Raw genomic sequence first — 17,879 nt, forward strand, 5'->3', positions numbered from 1 at the left:
CCCGATCCACGGTAGCTGACACCTTGTCAATGTACTTGTCCTGGGCTTGACCTGGTAAGGATGGTGCTCTTGGAGACCAAGACATTTATGGGAGAACCGGGGATATAGGTGAGAACAAAAGAGGAGCTCGAAGAATAGGACTTCTCTACGTTACACAGACTCCTATTCATGCTTAATGAGTCACCTTAAACGCCATTTTCTCAGTGAGGGTTTCCTCATCCCAGGCTTGGCTGATCATTGTCCTATATGCTTTCATAGCACCTTAAATTTCTTATCCTTATCCCAATTATAATTAGGTAGTTGTTTGACCGTCTGTCTTCCCTGCACACTGTAAATCCCTTAGTCCTCTGCGCTCCCTTTTCTCTAAGCCCACCTCCACCCAGCCATGTATTTGGTTTTCACACCAGTTGACATGAGGGCATATGTCCAAACAGACAGGACATCTCCAGTGGATAGGCTGGGCCTGAGTGCAGAGCTGCCCGTAGGCAGGGGGCTAGTCCAAGGCCAGGCTGCCGGAGAAGGTGGGGGGCCTGCAGGTCTATAGGGAAACTGCCACTGTGACAGAGTGTAGAAGGGAAATGGAAGGAAACCAGAGGTGAACCTCGTCTATTTCAGAATTTTAGCTAGAAATTCATATGTAGAAAAGAAGCATTGTGCAACTTTACCATCAAGACAGACAGACAAACACACATACACACATACACACACACAGAGAAGGGACTTGAGCTCATTCTTTTGTTACTACCAGGAAGTTACATAAGATTTTCTGGACTGGTTTGAAAACTTAACTGTCATTTGTAATTTATTTCTTACTAAGAGTACCCCCCAAATAACTACTCCATGTGAACTTTTGATAAAATATAACCATCCCTTGGTATTGAAGTGATTTGGTTTTTGGTGGTGGTGATCTAGACTCCTTATAAAGGCAAGTACAGTGCCTAGAACCTAGCAGGTGCTCGATAAATGATTGTTCAACAGAGGAAGGAAGCTGATCATTGAGTCTATTTGATTTCTATGCAGACCATGAACAGAAAGAAATGAGTTTATTTTAACAAAGTGCAGATGATGAAGCATATTTCTACAGATGGAATTCCCTTCAACCAATATTGGCTGAAGAAGAAAAGTGCTTAAGGAACTTTAAGGCTGTTAGGAACACAGAGGAAGTGTAGGAACGTTGTCTGCCCAAGGCCAGTTTGGGGCCTGCTGTTTCTCCACTCCTTCATCATCATCATGTGTCTATTCAGCACATACTCATAGTCTATGATAGGTACCCTGAGGTGTTCAGAAAGAGGGAGAACATACAGCTTCTGTGGGAAAGAAACACCACAACCACACTAACCTTTTAAAGTCGGAATATGATGACGTTATTCTCCTGCTTGAAGACGTCCCACTTGCGGCCCTCTGCTCTGCCCTGTAGCTCCCCACGGCTTTCCCTCCCCTCCCCTCCCCACCCCCCCCCCACCACCCGCCACTGTCCTGCCGCATCCTGGTCGAATCCCGCCCGGGGTCGCTGCCACCTTCCACCCAGACCTTGCTGTTGCGGCTTCTGCCAGAGCCAGCTCCTGGTGGACCCATGTGGAGATGGGGCCCCAGATCCCATCCCAGGAGCCCCAGAAGCCTTTAAGAGAAACACCAATGGCAAAAAGAGGCATCTGGGAGTTGGTGCCTACTGGGATGATAATGAAAAGCTTTATGTGCTCCTCGTGTCCAGAAGGCAGAGGCCCAGATCGCTGCAAAAAATTTGGACAAAGAATACCTGCCCATTGCAGGACTTGCTGAATTTTTTGAAGGCACCTGCAGAACTAGCCCCGGGTGAGAACAACCAAGTGTTGAACGCAGCCGGTATGTCACCCTGCACACCTTTCTGGAACCAGGGCCTTGAGGATTGGAGTCGATTTTCTGCAAAGATTTTGAGAGTCCAGCCGAGATGTCTTTCTGCCCAAAACACCCTGCAGAAAGCACACACCCATCTTCAGGGATGCCGGTATGCAGCTACACGGTTATGGATACTATGACCCCAGGATGTGCGGCTTTGACTTCACAGGCGCTATAGAGGACATTTCCAAAATGCCACAGCAAAGCGTTCTCCTCTTGCATACCTGTGCCCACAGTTCCACGGGAGCGGGCCCTCGCCCTAGGCGGGGGAAAGAAATAGCAACAGTGGTGAAGACAAACAAGCTCTTCGCATTCTCTGACACGGTCACCCAAGGCTTTGCCTGTGGTGATGGTAACAAGGATGGTGGGCTGTATGCCACTTCATCGACCAGCGCATTCATGTTGCTCTCTGCCAATCCTGTGCCAAGAACATGGGTGGGCATGTGGGAGCCCTCCCTGTGCTCTGCAGAGACGCTGAAGCCAAAAGGGTGGAGTCACAGTTGAAGGTCTTGATCTGTCCTGTGTATTCTAACCCTCTAATTAATGGGGCATGGATCGCCTCGACCATCCTGACCGGCCCTGACCTGAGAATCAATGGCGGCAGGCCGTACAAGGTGTGGCCGGCTGCATCGTGGGCATGCGGACTCAGCTGGTCTCCGGCCTCAAGAAGGAGGGCTCTTCCCACGGCTGACAGCACATGACTGACCAGATGGCATGTTCTGTTTCACAGCACTAACGCCCGAGCAGGTGGAGAGGCTGACCAAGGAGTTCTCCATCGGCATGACAAAGGAGGGCTGCCTCTCTGTGGCAGGGGTCACCTCGGGCAACATGGGCCACCTTGTCCATGCCATTCACCAGGTCCCCCAGGAATTGCCCTGCGGAGAGGAAACAGACACAACCTTCCTGCCTCCAGACCCCACGGCTGTGAGGGTCATATGGAGGAAGGAGGGCTGATGGTGGCGAGCAGGTCATTTCTTTCAACCACAGGACTTAATGCTCGACCATTGAATGTGTTTCTCAGAAAAGAACGTGTCGTGAAACAGGGCAGAGGCATCTGTGGCGGGTGTCTGAAACTTTGTGGCTCAAAACCCAAATTCCTGCTCATCCTTACCTCTAGCTGTTCCAAAAGAGTGTACATGTACAAGAAAGACAGTTACTGTAGGGGCGCCTAGTGGCTCAGTACGTTGGGCATCTGCCTTCGGCTCAGGTCATGATCTCAGAGTCCTGGGATTGAGTCCCACATCGGGCTCCCTGCTCAGCGGGGAGTCTGCTTCTCCCTCTCCCTCTGCTTCCCCCCTCATGGTCTCTCTCTCTCAAATATGTAAATAAAATCTTTAAATAAATAAATAAATAAATAAATAAAGTTACTGTAGACATGGGGCGGGGGGGAGGGGAAGACATCCCACTTCCTGTAGGATAAAGAGAACAATCCCCTAGCCTGTGTGCTCTAAGTCACTCAGGCTTTTATCAAGGCTCTGTCCCCCCATAGCTCTGCCTTTCAACCATACCAGTCTTTCTATCCTTTGAATGTTTGATTCTCTCTTGTCCTGTCCACACATAGTTTCGTCTGCCTGAGGTGACCTCACTGTCCCTTTACCTAGCTAATGCCCACTCAGCCTTCAGAAGTCAGGTCAAACTTCACCTATTGGGAAGAACCTTCCCGAATCCCCTGGAATGGGTCCAGTTGCCCTGCCATCTTCTCTCATGCAAGCTCTATGCCCCTTTATAATACTTATCCAAAGAGTAATTGAGTCAATGGGCAATTATATGTTTAACGTTCATCTCTCCTCTAGAATTCAAACTTGAGGAAAACAGGCATGTTTCTCTTATCCTTGCTGAATTCCCAGGTCCTAAAATAGTGTGCTGCATGTTTTCATTGAGGAAATGAATGAATGAATGAATGTTGAATACAGTTATGCCCTTTTACTCTCCTAGTCAGGTTTCTGTTGTGGGCTTCTCATACTCTGTCCATCCTATAAAAGTCAGAGGTGTTTAGGGTTCTGTTCTGAATCTTTGTCTCTTTTTACCTAGCCTTCCAGTGAGATCCCATGGTAACAGCTACCATCCTTATGTTCATGATTCTTCCAGGATGTCTCTGTAGAATCCTCCACCCTCAGAACAACGCCTCCCAGACATCCTCATGTTGACCTTGTACAGGTACCTACACTTCAATGTTGATGCAAGCCCCTTTGTAAAAGTGCCTTTTCTGCTTACTGCCATAATTTCACATCTTACTGCCTTCCCCACCTTTCTCAACAACCAGCAACTCCTGAATGCAGGCCTCTCTCCTTGACCATTGGGCCTTTGCACAGCTGCTGGGATGAAACATATGAAGAAGAGTTCAGGGGAAGATGGAAGGTAGGCTTTTCATGGGCGAGTGACACGAGGAAACTATTTTCAGGAAGCTTTATTTCACTTATTCTGTTACTGTATTAGATTTTCACCAGTGACTCAGATGATGAATCGGAGTGAAATATTCATGAAGTTTGTGGAAGATATATTCACAAGCTTTTGATTCAAGGGAAATTTAGCACTTCGGGAAGGTAGCAGAAACAGAATTCAGTTAAACCAGAGGCCAAGCAGAGTCCTGCGGAAAGAGGAGAAACGTAAGATGGAAAAAGGAACATTGGCTATAAGCAAGCACGGCTATCAAACATCAAGAAAAAGAGAATGGAATCCTAGTAGAAAGTGCCTTTAAGTTAACACTCTAGCACCAGGCTTTCCAAGCTAATTTCCTTCTAATTGGAAGAGGCTCCAGAAAGCTCGGAAGAAGGAGAAACTAACTGGGGCCATGGGAAGATCCCTGGACCAGGAGTCCGAAGACAGAGAAAGACTCAAGTCACGGCTCTTCCATATGATAAAACCTCAGTAGAATCAGAGGTCCTTAGACTTGGCTGAAAGCTGAGAAGTCATCCCATCCAGATTCTCACCGAAAGGCAAGGAAGTGGAGCCCACGTGTGAAGGACCTCCAGAGCCACACAGCAGGAAGAGGCGGAGACAGCGCGTCTGACCCCGCAGTCACCCCTCTCCCCCCCCCCCCCCGCTACCTCCCTGGCTTCTCGCTGGAAACATGGGAGGTGCTATTTCTCCACCAGCCTTTAAAAGTTGCCGTTTCAGTGGAAAGAGAGTTAAAAGGAGCAGCCACGGGCCACCCTCATTTGGGAAGTGACACTGATCAAATTAAAAATAGCAATCCTCATCAAAATAAACAATTTGACTTCCTCTACTTTCACAGAGTTGTTGGAGAGCCCAGAAAAGACCTGAACCGGAGCCAGGAAATGGAGGTGCAGGTGGTGGTGAACCAGGCTCTGAGGAATAGTCAGGGACACTTAATTTTCTCCAAGGACTATTTATTAAGCACGTACTAAGCCACTCAGACAGGTGCAATGATGATTCAGAAAAGACAGACCTCGGTGGAGCCTCCCTGTGAGCAAGATGAGGCGCCAGGACACTCACTAGGGTGACTTCCATGCAGCAGAAATAGGTGCCGGGCCCAGCGGGTCCCCAAGGGAGAAAGGGCAATGTCTCCCATGGGAGCTGCGAGCCCAGCAGCCGTGTTAGACCAGAGCTACGTGGAAAGGCTCTTTTAGAGCCAATACCGGCTGAGTGGTACTCGAAATGAGGAGAGAGAATGAGCTCACTTTGTAGTAGCATCAAAATAGAAATAAATAGAACTAGGGAAAGTGTCTTCACATTGAAACTTAATCCAAAAATTATTTGCTGTAACTGCTGGAGAATCTTTTTTCTCAAAAAAAAAAAAAAAGGATAGATTATCATTCGACTGGGATGGCTTAACTATGTTAACTAAGGTTTTTCAAGACTCATTCAACTCATAAAATGCTATTTTTACAAAAACACAATTACTTTAAAAATTAACTGTGTGAGCACTTAAGCACTGTAAAAGCAGACAATTGGCGCTTGTAAAACAGTGAATCATACTCCACGGAGTCTCCCAAAGACTGACTGTTCTTTCTAGTTACATTCGGAAACTCTGATACTTCAACTTGGAACTTGCAAGCTGTCCCAGATGGGAGCAAATCTATTTTTAGAGCAAAAACATGAACCAGCAGAGGGCGGTAACAGTTATGCCCTGTCATTTTAGTCTGAATATAGCAAAACTGTATGGTTTTGCCCCTGGCATTAGCCGTTAGTCTAGTGTGTGTTTATTATATTTACATTTAGTACGTAGGTCCTTTTATGAGCATTCTTTATTCCATTACCTCCAATAAAAGCAAAAACAATAAGGTTGTTAAAACGCTCATTTGAAGAAACACACGATCACAATGGAAACAACAGAAAACATGTAAGAAAATCACATGCACAGAAGACATTGTTCATGGGCCCAGAGGAACAATTCAGTATCACAAAGAATGTGTTGAAAGAGCTACTCTAATCAATCAATAACATTTAGCAAAAGATTGGAGAGAAAAACTACCAAATTGAAAAAAAAGGCAGGGGGGTTGGGGGTTGGCAGGTTTAAGAAAAAGGCTAGTAGGTCATCCAGCGTTTCAACATGGTGAAAGTAGCAAGCCACTATGGCTTGCTGACGAGTCCTGGTGACAAGCCCCAGATGCTCAGGCCTCTTGGGATGGGCACACTGTGGTGCTGTGTCCAAGGCAGATGGAAGACTCAGTCCCACACAGGGGTACATGGCTTAGTGAGGGGAACAAGGGCGGAATTCAGTTCCCTTTTGCCACCTCAGCTGGGGGACCAACCTGCATAAACAAACTGATTGCTAAGTAACTCCAACGCATGTGCCAGTCATCCTGGAGAGGGGGTGGTCTGCGCAACAGTTGAAACTGATCTGATTTGGAAACAGGTGTCAAGTAGAAATTATACTACTGAAAGGAAGCAGACTATGTCACCCCTAAATATACCACTTTGGTGTAAGGATTATTTGGAGCTGAAGGCACTGAAAAGCAGCAGGACCAAGAAAGGTGCCTTGACGGATCCTTTCCTCCTGAAAGCAAGATAAACCCTCCGCTATGAGAGATGTCCTCTCTGTACCAGGAGGAAAGAAACATTCTTATCTCCAGGGACAAGGGAGTAGAGGCTGAGAGGATTCTGTACGCACAGATTGTGTTAAATAATTCTCATCTCCCTTTAGCTTCCCCATGTGACTTAGTTACTTTTTCATAATTGCCTGTCTTTGTTCAACTTGGTATAAAAGCATTTATATTTTGCCACTTCTTTGAGTCCTCATTTTTGTTGTTATTGTTGTTTGTGTGTGTGTGTGTGTGTAGACTTCCAGGTACATATAAAAAGAAATGCGTATGCTTTTCTCCTGTTAACCATTCTTAAGTCTATTTAACTCTTGGGTCCAGCTGGAGACCCCAAAAAGATGGAGGTTAAGTTTGGCCTCCCTTACCGTAGCAGGGAGGAAAAGACCCTGTCTGGTTTTAAAGGTCTTAAAAGAATGAAGTGTTCACCTCTATGATGACAACACGTTGGAGGACCACAGCCGTAAACTTCTCTCGGCCATTAGGACCTACACAAGAAAGAAAAAATGCTTTTCAGGCTGTGGTTGGTCGTATGCAAATATGGCCACCAACATTCTCACCTTGGATGCTTCGAAGCAAGTGCAACAGTGGAATGGGTTTCCTTTCCCCTTGAATCGGGCCTGGCCTTGCAACTTGTTTTACTTGCTTTAACTTCTGTCCCTGTCAGAATGTAATAGCAATGACATTCTGGGAGGTGTGAACCCAGATTTTAAGAGGTTGGCAGCGTCAGCTCTCTCTTGGGAGCCAGCTGCCGTGTAAAAAGTCCAACTACACTGAGATCGACAAGCTGTAAAGTGTGGAAAGATTACAGGGAGCAGAACTGAGACACCTGGCTGGTGCCCCAGCCCATCAGCTGACTGAATGCAGACCTGAGAACAGGTCCAGGTACGGCCGGGGAAATCACCAGTCAACCCACAGAATCATGAAATGATACTGAACTGCTTTTGTTTTAAGCCTGGATTGGGCGGGGGGGGGTCATTCATTTCGCAAAGCCTAACTAGATCATAAAAGTAGAGGAGTTTCTTCTGTAATAACAGGTGTGAAAACAAAACAGAAACAGATGCCTCCATGAGATTTCATGGAAAGCAAAGTGAGTGGTCAGTCAGCAAAAAATCCACGTGTCAGGTAACAAGGTAACAAGAAAAAATTTCCAGTAGAACTTCTGAAAATGGCATGGGCTACATTGACCCTGGAGCGACAAGACAGATGAGCACGGATCCAGGCTGTTGGAAGGGATTCCTATCAGGTATAGGACACTAGCGTAGATCCCTGGTTTTCAAACTATTTCGGTGATGGAACTCCAAAATACAAAACTGATAAAATACTATGTTACTAGTAAATTATTTTAAAGTTTAAAGCATCACTTTCACTTATCAAAAAGGCCATCCATGAGACCAATAAATGCATTTTAATTAAAACAAACTGTAATGGCAGCTATATTTATATCCTCACTGTCTACTTCCTTTCTATATTTTGTTTTGAATGCATCGTATCTAGAAAATTCTAGTTAACCCAGGAGTATGCTGAGAGGAACTCAAGTTCAGGGATTTTGCCCCAAAGCAAAGGAAAATATCCAGGACATGGTAGGTGCTCAATTAATACTTCCTGAATGTGTAAAAAAGGAGCAGGCTTCAGGAGTGGAGTTCCTGGTCCGGTGCCTTTTTCCAGAAATGACCATTTCTAGGGCTGGCAGTGATGAAGATTTCTCCAGCTGGAAATGGGCTCAATCTGACCTTCCTCACTCATTGCTTCGTTCTGGAGCCATCTAAGGGAGTAGGCATGCGCCTCTTTTATCTATTCAAGGTGTGAGGAACTCTCAGCCAGTCTCTCCCGCTTCTTCCCCAGGAAGTCTGGCTTCCAGGCCGCGGAGACCAGCACCTTAATTAGCCTGTTGTTCCTCCTCTCATTTTCATTCAACTGAGAGAGCTGTTTTTGTTATCTTTGGAATTTTATCCCCTAACCTACCGTTTGTGTTTCTTCCCGAAAAGAGATGACTTCGTTACTTTCATTTTCATTAATTCAAATTGAATTTCATTCATTTCCATCGTAGGTGGTCAGGTGTTAAACACAAATCCACGGCCTTACTTTACAGTCTCTGGTGCTAATAAGCTCTGAATAGCTGACAATACTAATTCCAAGCAGCAAATGATTATTGGGCACCTGTTTCGTGGAAAGATGGCACTGGTCTTCACAAGCAGAGGCTATGGATTCCATATGCTGTACTTGGTTTCAGCCTTTGACTGAAACAAGTATGGATACAGAATTGCTTTGGGGTCACTCTAGCTCACTTGGTATTTTTAGCTGAAGCTACTCTTTTTACCAAGGCTCTTCTAATCTGCATCCGCAGATGGAGCATCTTGTGATGTAAAATGCCTCCACTCATGAAATGGTTTTCTCCTCTTCTGCCACCCCTTGCCAAGACCCAGGTGGCTGAAGGAGACATGGGTACAGGGAGGACGAAAATGCAAGAGACAGCAGCAACTGCGAGCAGAGTGACCTCGAGGGCATTGCTAAGAGGAGGTCCTTCTGGGCCAAGTCAAAGTTCAATGATCCTGGAGGAGGTTTTCTGGAATCTTTCGCTTTGTCAGTCCTTTTGCTCCTTCTCGGTCCTCGATGGCAGTGTATAGGTTATCTCTTTTAAATGGCACTTGTCACTTCGCATGGCAACTGTGAGTTTGTGTCTGCATTGTCACATGGGCCGTGAGCTCCTCGAGGGAGGGAACTCTGTTATGGGCATCCCCCATCCCTAGCTTAGTGGGTATAAAAGAAATGCTTACCAAAGGTATTCCCAATAGTTTTTTCTTTCTCTTGCACTCAATCCATGGTTTTCTTTTTTCTTTTTTTTAAATTTTTTAAAATTTTTATTTTTTATTATGTTATGTTCGTCACCGTACAGTGTATCATTCATTTTTGAGGTAGTGTTCCATGATTCATTGTTTGTGTATAACACCCAGTGCTCCGTGCAATGCATGCCCTCCTTAATACCCATCACCAGGCTAATCCTTCCCCCTACCCCCCTCCCCTCTAGAACCCTCAGTTTGTTTCTTGGAGTCCAAAGTCTCTCATGGTTCATCTCTCCCTCCGATTCCCCCCTTCATTTTTCCCTTCCTTCTCCTAATGTCCTCCATGCTATTCGTTATGTTCCACAAATAAGTGAAACCATATGATAATTGACTTTCTCTACTTGACTTCTTTCACTTAGCATAATCTCCTCCAGTCCCATCCATGTTGATGCAAAAGTTGGGTATTCATCCTTTCTGATGGCTGAGTAATATTCCATTGTATATATGGACCACATCTTCTTTATCCATTCGTCTGTTGAAGGGCATCTCGGCTCCTTCCACAGTTTGGCTATTGTGGACATTGCTGCTGTGAACATTGGGGTGCATATGGCCCTTCTTTTCCCTACATTTTTGTCTTTGGGGTAAATACCCAGTAGCGCAACTGCTGGGTCATAGGGTAGTTCTATTTTTAATTTTATGAGGCACCTCCACACTGTTTTCCAAAGTGGCTGTACCAACTTGCATTCCCACCAACAGTGTAAGAGGGTTCCCCTTTCTCCACAACCTCTCCAACATTTGTTGTTTCTTGCCTTGTCAATTTTTGCCATTCTAACTGGTGTAAGGTGGTATCTCAGTGTGGTTTTGATTTGAATTTCCCTGATGGCTAATGGTGATGAACATTTTTTCATGTGTCTGTTAGCCATTTGTATGTCTTCTTTGGAGAAGTGTCTGTTCATGTCTTCTGCCCATTTTTTGACTTGATTGTTTTTTGGGTGTTGAGTTTGGGAAGTTCTTTATAGATCTTGGATATCGGCCCTTTATCTGTAGTGTCATTTGCAAATATCTTCTCTCATTCTGTGGGTTGCCTCTTTGTTTTGTTGACTGTTTCCTTTGCTGTGCAGAAGCTTTTTATCTTGATGAAGTCCCAAAAGTTCATTTTCGCTTTTGTTTCCCTTGCCTTTGGAGACAAACTTCTTGAAAGAAGTTGCTATGGCCGATATCAAAGAGGTTACTGCCCATGTTCCCCTCTAGGATTTTGATGGATTCGTGGTTTTCAAAAGGAATCCTATTTTGGGTAGCACCTTAATACCAAAGCATTTTAAACTGAAAGGTAACAGCGGGGCTCCTAAAATTTGCATAAATATTTATCTGTGATTCATTAAGTGCCTTTTCTTTTGAAGGTTTGTCCTTTACCTTGCTGATGTTTGGCCTCTGGAAACATGTAAAGCTATGTGCAAGTTTTGTTTGATTCATACAGTTTTTAAAAACTAAATATTCATACAATACTAGGTCCTCTCTCTTTGGATGATAAGCATGTGATCTTCACCTGCCCCACTGGGGTCCCTCTCTGAAGGTTCCTCACTGCCCCATGCAAGGCTGCAGGTGCCACCGTGGTCCCTGTCCTCTGCCAACGCCCTGGAGACCGACTCGGTTATACCCTTCCTTCTTCCCCTTCTCTTCAGAAGATCACATGCCCTAGTTTTCCTGCCACCGCTCTGTCGATACTCTGTAAGACGCTTCTTTCTCTCATTGTTCTTTTCTACCTTCTGTATTCCACCCTGGCAGACAAGAGAGTATCTCTCTATTGGCCACCCCTTTCCCCGCTACCTTTCTCAGGAAAAGGAAAAAAGAAACAAAAAAACAAAACAAAACAAAACAAAACAAAAAAATAAAATAAAGAAAACCTAACTCATAGATAAAGAGTGAAAGAAGAGCAACTGTGGTAAGAACATCCATGTATTTTCACCAGCAATTACATGATGATAAGTAGTGCCACCAGTCTTTAAAACGAGAAATGTCCTTCAGAATGGGATCGGTCTTTATCCACCTCCTCACCCACATGACAGGAAAGTGACTCCTCTTTGGCTGCCCACAGAGTTTACACGTTTAAAAGAAGTACTCAATAGTTTCTTTCATGTTCATTTTTTTTTAATTCCTGGTAATAAGGTGGTATTTTTCTTACCATTTTTGTTTATCAATATCCAGTGCTTTAGCTACACATAGCGGATAAAGGAACCACTGGTCTCAAAGACCAACCTGCAAATTGTTAAAACATTGTTTCCATGAAGAACTGTGTCTTGAGGTCCAGAAAACCAATTGAAAGCATACTCCTGGAACACAATGTTTGCGGTATGGGTAGCAGTCCATAGTTACTAGTTTTTGTATACGGAAAAATTGGTTGTGCTGCTAATTCCTAACTTTCTTCTTGTGTGGCCATTTCTCTGGGTAATGTACTCTATCTGGCTTAGCCTCTTTGCTTTACATACACATGCATACAAAAATGATATCAAAAAAGTCAGGAATCTGGAATATTGAACCTTATTAGAGATCCATTTTATTCTGCCATATTGTCACACATTATTTAGAAAAAGGAAACCATAGACATAAAGCAAATTCCTTTCTATTCTACTCTACACTGGATTTTTAATATTCAACATTTCAAAGTAATGTGTATATTTACATTAGTTTACTTTATGCTTAATTTATGTAATCTATAACTTATATTAATGTGTATATTTGTAGATGTAATCATATATGTACTTGACTATATATCTTATCTTTATAATTTTCTCTTCTGTGTTATAAATGGGAGAGCTAATAAAATTACTCTACAGGTAAATTGTAAATTTATGAAATTGTATGCCACACTGCTGAGAGAGGCTGGAGTGGGAGGGGCAACCTATTTGGTCCCACAAAGCCTGAGGTGGGTGCCTTTGGCCCAAATTCTAGAAGTGTTGTCCTGAAAGGTAAGCTGAGCTGAAAGCTGGGACAGTCGATGTAAGTCACATTGCTCATGAAGAAGACCAGGAGAAAATCAGGAGCTGAGGTTTCAAGTTGGAAAGGATGGTTGGGGAGACAGGAATGAAGTTAGTTCCTGCAGATAGAGTGCCAATGCCTGCATCCTGGAGCCATTGAAGGGCCAGAGACCTTGAATTTTTCCCAAGAACTCAAACTTGGTTTAACATTTTTAAATTGGCCAATATAAGTAAATATATCAACAATCTAAATAAGAAAAAATATATGATCATCGCAATAGATGCAAAAAGCATTGACAAATCCACCATCCATTCCTATAAAAGCTTCCAGCAAACTCAGAATAGAAGGGCATTGGGTCAACCAGATACAGTGTATCTATGAGAAACCTACATCTAAGCTCACACTTAATGAATGGTAAGGGACAAAGCAGAAATCTATGTTTGAACCACCTGTATTCAACACCATACAGGAAGTTCTAGCCAGTGCAATAAGGAAAAAAGAGAAGTAAACGGCATTCAGATTTGAAAGGAAGAAGTGAAATTCACTAATGACACGATGCTGTTGAAAATCCTAGGAAATCCACCAAAAACATGTTTAGAACTAATATGTGCATTTAGTAAGGTTTCAGGATACAAGGTCAATATACAGAAATCAGATTCAACTCCATATACTAGCAACAGACAATTAGAGATTGAAACCATTGACAATAGTAACAAAAATATGAAATACTTTGGCATTCATCTTTGAGAAGAAGTGTAAGATCAGTTCATTGAAAATGTCAAAATATTGCGGAGAGAAAGTAAACATCTAAATAAATGGAGATATATACCATGTTCATGGGTCAGAAGACTCAATAGTCTTGTCTATTAGGATAGTAGTGGATGTATAGCAATAGTCCAGGATGTCAATTATCCCCAAATTGCTCCATAGATTCAGTGCAGCCCCAGTGTACTTTTTTAGTAGAAATTTATAAGCTGATTATATGCTTTATAAGGAAGTACAAAATATCTGGAATAATTTTTTAAAAAAACTTTGAAAAGGGACAAAGTTGGGTGACTTAACACTATTTGACTTCAAGGCATACTCTAAAGCTAGAGCATTCCAAACAGTGCAGGTACATGACAATAAACAAATAGATCAATGGAAAAGAATAGAATCTAGAAATAGACCCACACAAATATGGTCATTTGTTTCTTCAAATTTTCAAATTGAAAAGGCAATTTAGTGGAGAAAGGATAGTCTTTTCAACCAATGGTGCCAGAAAAGTGTATATCCTTATGAAAGAAAAATTAACCTTGATTTGTATCTCACTATATATAAACATTAACTCAAAATTGATGATATGTCCAAATATAATGTAATATAAAATGAAAACTATAAAACTCCTAGAAGGAAAAACATGGGAGAAAATAGTTGTGACCATGGGTTAGGCAAAGATTTTTTTTAGATACACAACCAATAAATGAAAAATTGATAAAGTGTACATCATCAAAGATGATTTCTACTCCCGAAGAAAGCTAAGATCATGAAAAGACAAGCCATAGCATCCAGATTATGTAAAGAATCTCAAAGACACAATTTTAAGAAAAATAACCCAATTTAAAATTGGGTAAAAGATTTGAACGGACCAGAGAAGATATACAAATGGCAGATGAACATGTGAAATGATACTCAGGATAATCGGTCATCAGGAAAACGCAAAATAAAGCTAGAATGAGTTTGTGCACACACTTAACAGAATGTCCAAAATTTAAAAGTCTGAGAGTTGATGAGGATGTAGAGGAAGTGGAACTCTCATTCACTGCTGCTGGGAAGGTAAATGATACAGTCAATTTGGAAACACATTTTGACAGTTTCTTAAAAAGATGAAAATACACCTACCATATGATCTAACCATTCTGTTTCTTGCTTATTTAGCTAAGAGAAATGAAAGCATATGTATGTTTGGACACAAATGTACATTTCAGTTTTATACATAATAGGCAAAAACTGGAAACAAGCCAAATATTTATCACCAGGTGAATGGATAAGCAAATTAAGGTGCATCCATATAATAGAATAGTACTCAGCAAAATATTGAAACAAACTACTGATACATGCAACAACATGGCTGATTCCCAAAATGAGTACGCCAAGTGAAAGAAGTTGGACACACACACACACACACACACACACAAAGAGCACTTAGCGTATGAGTCCATTTACAGAAAATGCTAGAAATTGCAAATTAATCTATAATGACAGCAAGCAGATCAGAGATTGACTGGTGTGTGGGGTGGAGCTGGAGGGAAGGCACGAGAAAACACTTGGAGGCGATGAAAATGTTCATTATCTTGATTGTGTGATAGCTTCATGAGTGTACACATGTGTCAAAATTTATGAAATTCTACCATTTAAATATATGCAAGTTTTGAGTATCAATAAAAGGGTTTATGTCACATGGAAAAATTTCCAAAATATGTTTTTATGTGGAAAAATTGGAAGGTTTATGGGAGTATTTATGGTACACCACATTAATACAGGCTTGTTTGATGAGATCAGTCGATGGATAGTATGGTCATTGAATGAAATTTCTGGAGAATTCACAAGATACAGATAACAGTAGTTCCCTCTGAGTAAAGAGAACTGAGGTTTGGGTGGTGAAGAGGACACAGATTTCTTCATTTTGCACTGTTCGACACCACTTGAAGGTTTTATGTGGTTTATATTTATATATATTTATATATATATGGTTTTATGTGAGATATATGTGAGAGAGATATATATGTGTATATATATACATACATATGTATATATCACACATATATATACATATATATATATAAAACCTTTGTTAAATATTTTCATCAGAAAAGGTCTGGAAAGAATTGGGCACAAGAAGTATTTCAAGAGTACTTTCTGTCCAAGGTAAATGGAGGAGTGGTCAGCGTTCAAAATCTATATAGATATCTGTAAAGCCTGATAATCCTGCATCTTCTGGGATTCAAATTTGTGTGTTGCCAAATTGCAAGAAATTCTAAACATTTATAAAAAACTGCTGAGCTGCTATATCGTGGCAGAGACTGCGATTTGTCCCCAAATATTTGTTCTCCTGTTTCGGAGCAGCAATGGAATTTTAACGGCTCAGAATAGTCAAATAAGCTGCCTTCCCCAGCTTCTCTCTCCTTCCCTTCCAGCCTCTGTCCCTCTCCCCTCCGCTTCTCTCCCCATCCACTCCTCTCTCTTCCTTCCCCATGGGCACCTCCCGAGAGTCAGATGGCCTGCCCGATAGCTGCAGGCCACCAGGACGAATGTCCCAAGAGAAACTGACAGAGGTTTCCTGTCCGCTTCTACCCACCTGGGAGATCGCTTCGCATCACTCTTGCCACCTTCTAAAGGCCTGGCCAGGTTCAAGGGGAGGGAATGTATCTATGCCAGTTCTGGTTTTATTTTTTAAAGATTTTATTTATTTGACAAGAGAGCGAGCGAGCACAAGCAGGGGGAGCGGCAGGCAGAGGGAGAGGGAGAAGCAGGCTCCCCACTGAGCAAGAAGCCTAACACGGGACTCGATCCCAGGACCCTGGCTGGGACCATGACCTGAGCTGACGGCAGATGCTATCCCGACTGAGCCACCCAGGCGCCGCTCTATGCCAGTTCTTGATGGCAGTGTCAAGGGATTTGTGGATAAGTTTTCGAACCACCATGAAGACCCTTCCTCTAAAGGCAGTGTGTGCACATAGCCTTTCCTTCCCTCCATCCTGCTGCCTGGATTGTGGCTTTTACCATCCTGGTCCTTGAGGTGAGGCAGGACCTGCAGAGCAACAAGGTGGAGGGGCTCTGGCTCATGGCGAACCATCACACCAGCCCTTTCCAACCTACTTGGACTCTTCTATCCTGTTTCAGAAAAATGTTATTTGGAGTTTCCCATCACTCACAGTCCACCCTAACCTGTGCTGATTAGCAAGGTCAGCAGGACTAGGGAGTGAAAACTTAAAAAACAAGAGGAATCCCATGAGAATGCAAGAAAAATGACATTCCACTAACCTACCACTCTTGAAAATTGTAATTGTCTTTATGGCTTTGTAGGGGGGAAATCTTACATTTTACTTCCTAGAGGTAGTCAAGGGGCCAGCCTTAAAGAACCAGGGTACCTTTGCTGGATTTGAATGGTATTGGGCGTGGTAGGTGTGTGGGGGGTGTGTGTACTTCGAGGGGTGTGAAGCTGGGTGCCAGGTAACGCATGCTCCTCTGGCTTATCTCATTAGATTCTTCGATGAAAACTCTCATAAATTCTCAAATTAGAATACTTCCATCGAAGCCAAAAATCATCTCTTAACCCAAAGCAATGTTTAACATCCATAGATGAGATTTTGGGCAGTTCCAAGGGCTGCTTAATGGGAAGTGATTATTTAAGCAAAGGAATTATATGACGACTAGCTATATACAATACATATATGAGTAACACAGTACCACCCACTCGCACCAGGATTGCGTTTTCCTACATAAAATATTCCTGCAGTCACTTTTTTTGGAGAAAAACTTTTCAAAGCACCTGTGAAATTATTTCATGAATTGTCTATCCTTTGACCATTCATCAATTGGGGGTTTCCTGTGTTTTATATCCTTTTGTGTGAGCTTTTTCTAAATCAAGAATCCTAGTAGAATTAATTCTGATGCATTTTAATGCCATTCTTCATTGTTAGTCATTCTCAGAAAATTATAAATATTTCATGTTGGGTATTGCCAAATGTTACACATCATGGTTCTACATGAATAATCTTTTGCTGATAATTGCTAGTGAGGCTTATGGTCTTCTGACTTGCTAGAGATCATGGAGATTTATTGACTTAGAGCTAATTAAATCGTTTCCTGCTGCATTTGAAACTCTGCCACAGAAACATGCCTGTCAGCGCAGCCTTTGTGTGGGAAGCCTGAGTTGGATTGAGAGACAGACATTTTTCCTAAGTGCTTGCTGGGGATGGGGGCGGGGAAATGAGATGGCTTCACAGAGATTAAGGTTCTGTACACAAAAACTTAACCATGGGCATTGTTTTGCTGTTTCTTGTTTGTGTGTATATTTTTGGTTTTCTGAGATTTTGGAACTGTATGTTTAAACTTGCTACATTTCCCTTCCAGAATTTCTCTATGAATAGGAATTCTATTTGGTGGTCATCCTGATTTCTTTTAACGTATGAGCTTCAGGAAAAGTTTTAAAACCAATGTATTTTGCTGCAACATTGTGAATACATGAATCATTTGGGATAAT

The 17,879-nt window shown here is 42.7% G+C and overlaps 1 pseudogene; it reads left to right on the top strand.

Moving 5' to 3' along the window:
* The first annotated feature begins 412 nt into the window (after positions 1–412).
* On the top strand, positions 413–2,829 carry LOC113925390 (annotated as a pseudogene).
* The last annotated feature ends 15,050 nt before the right edge of the window (positions 2,830–17,879 follow it).

This window comes from Zalophus californianus, chromosome 2, assembly GCF_009762305.2.
Source record: "Zalophus californianus isolate mZalCal1 chromosome 2, mZalCal1.pri.v2, whole genome shotgun sequence".
NCBI lineage: Eukaryota > Metazoa > Chordata > Mammalia > Carnivora > Otariidae > Zalophus > Zalophus californianus.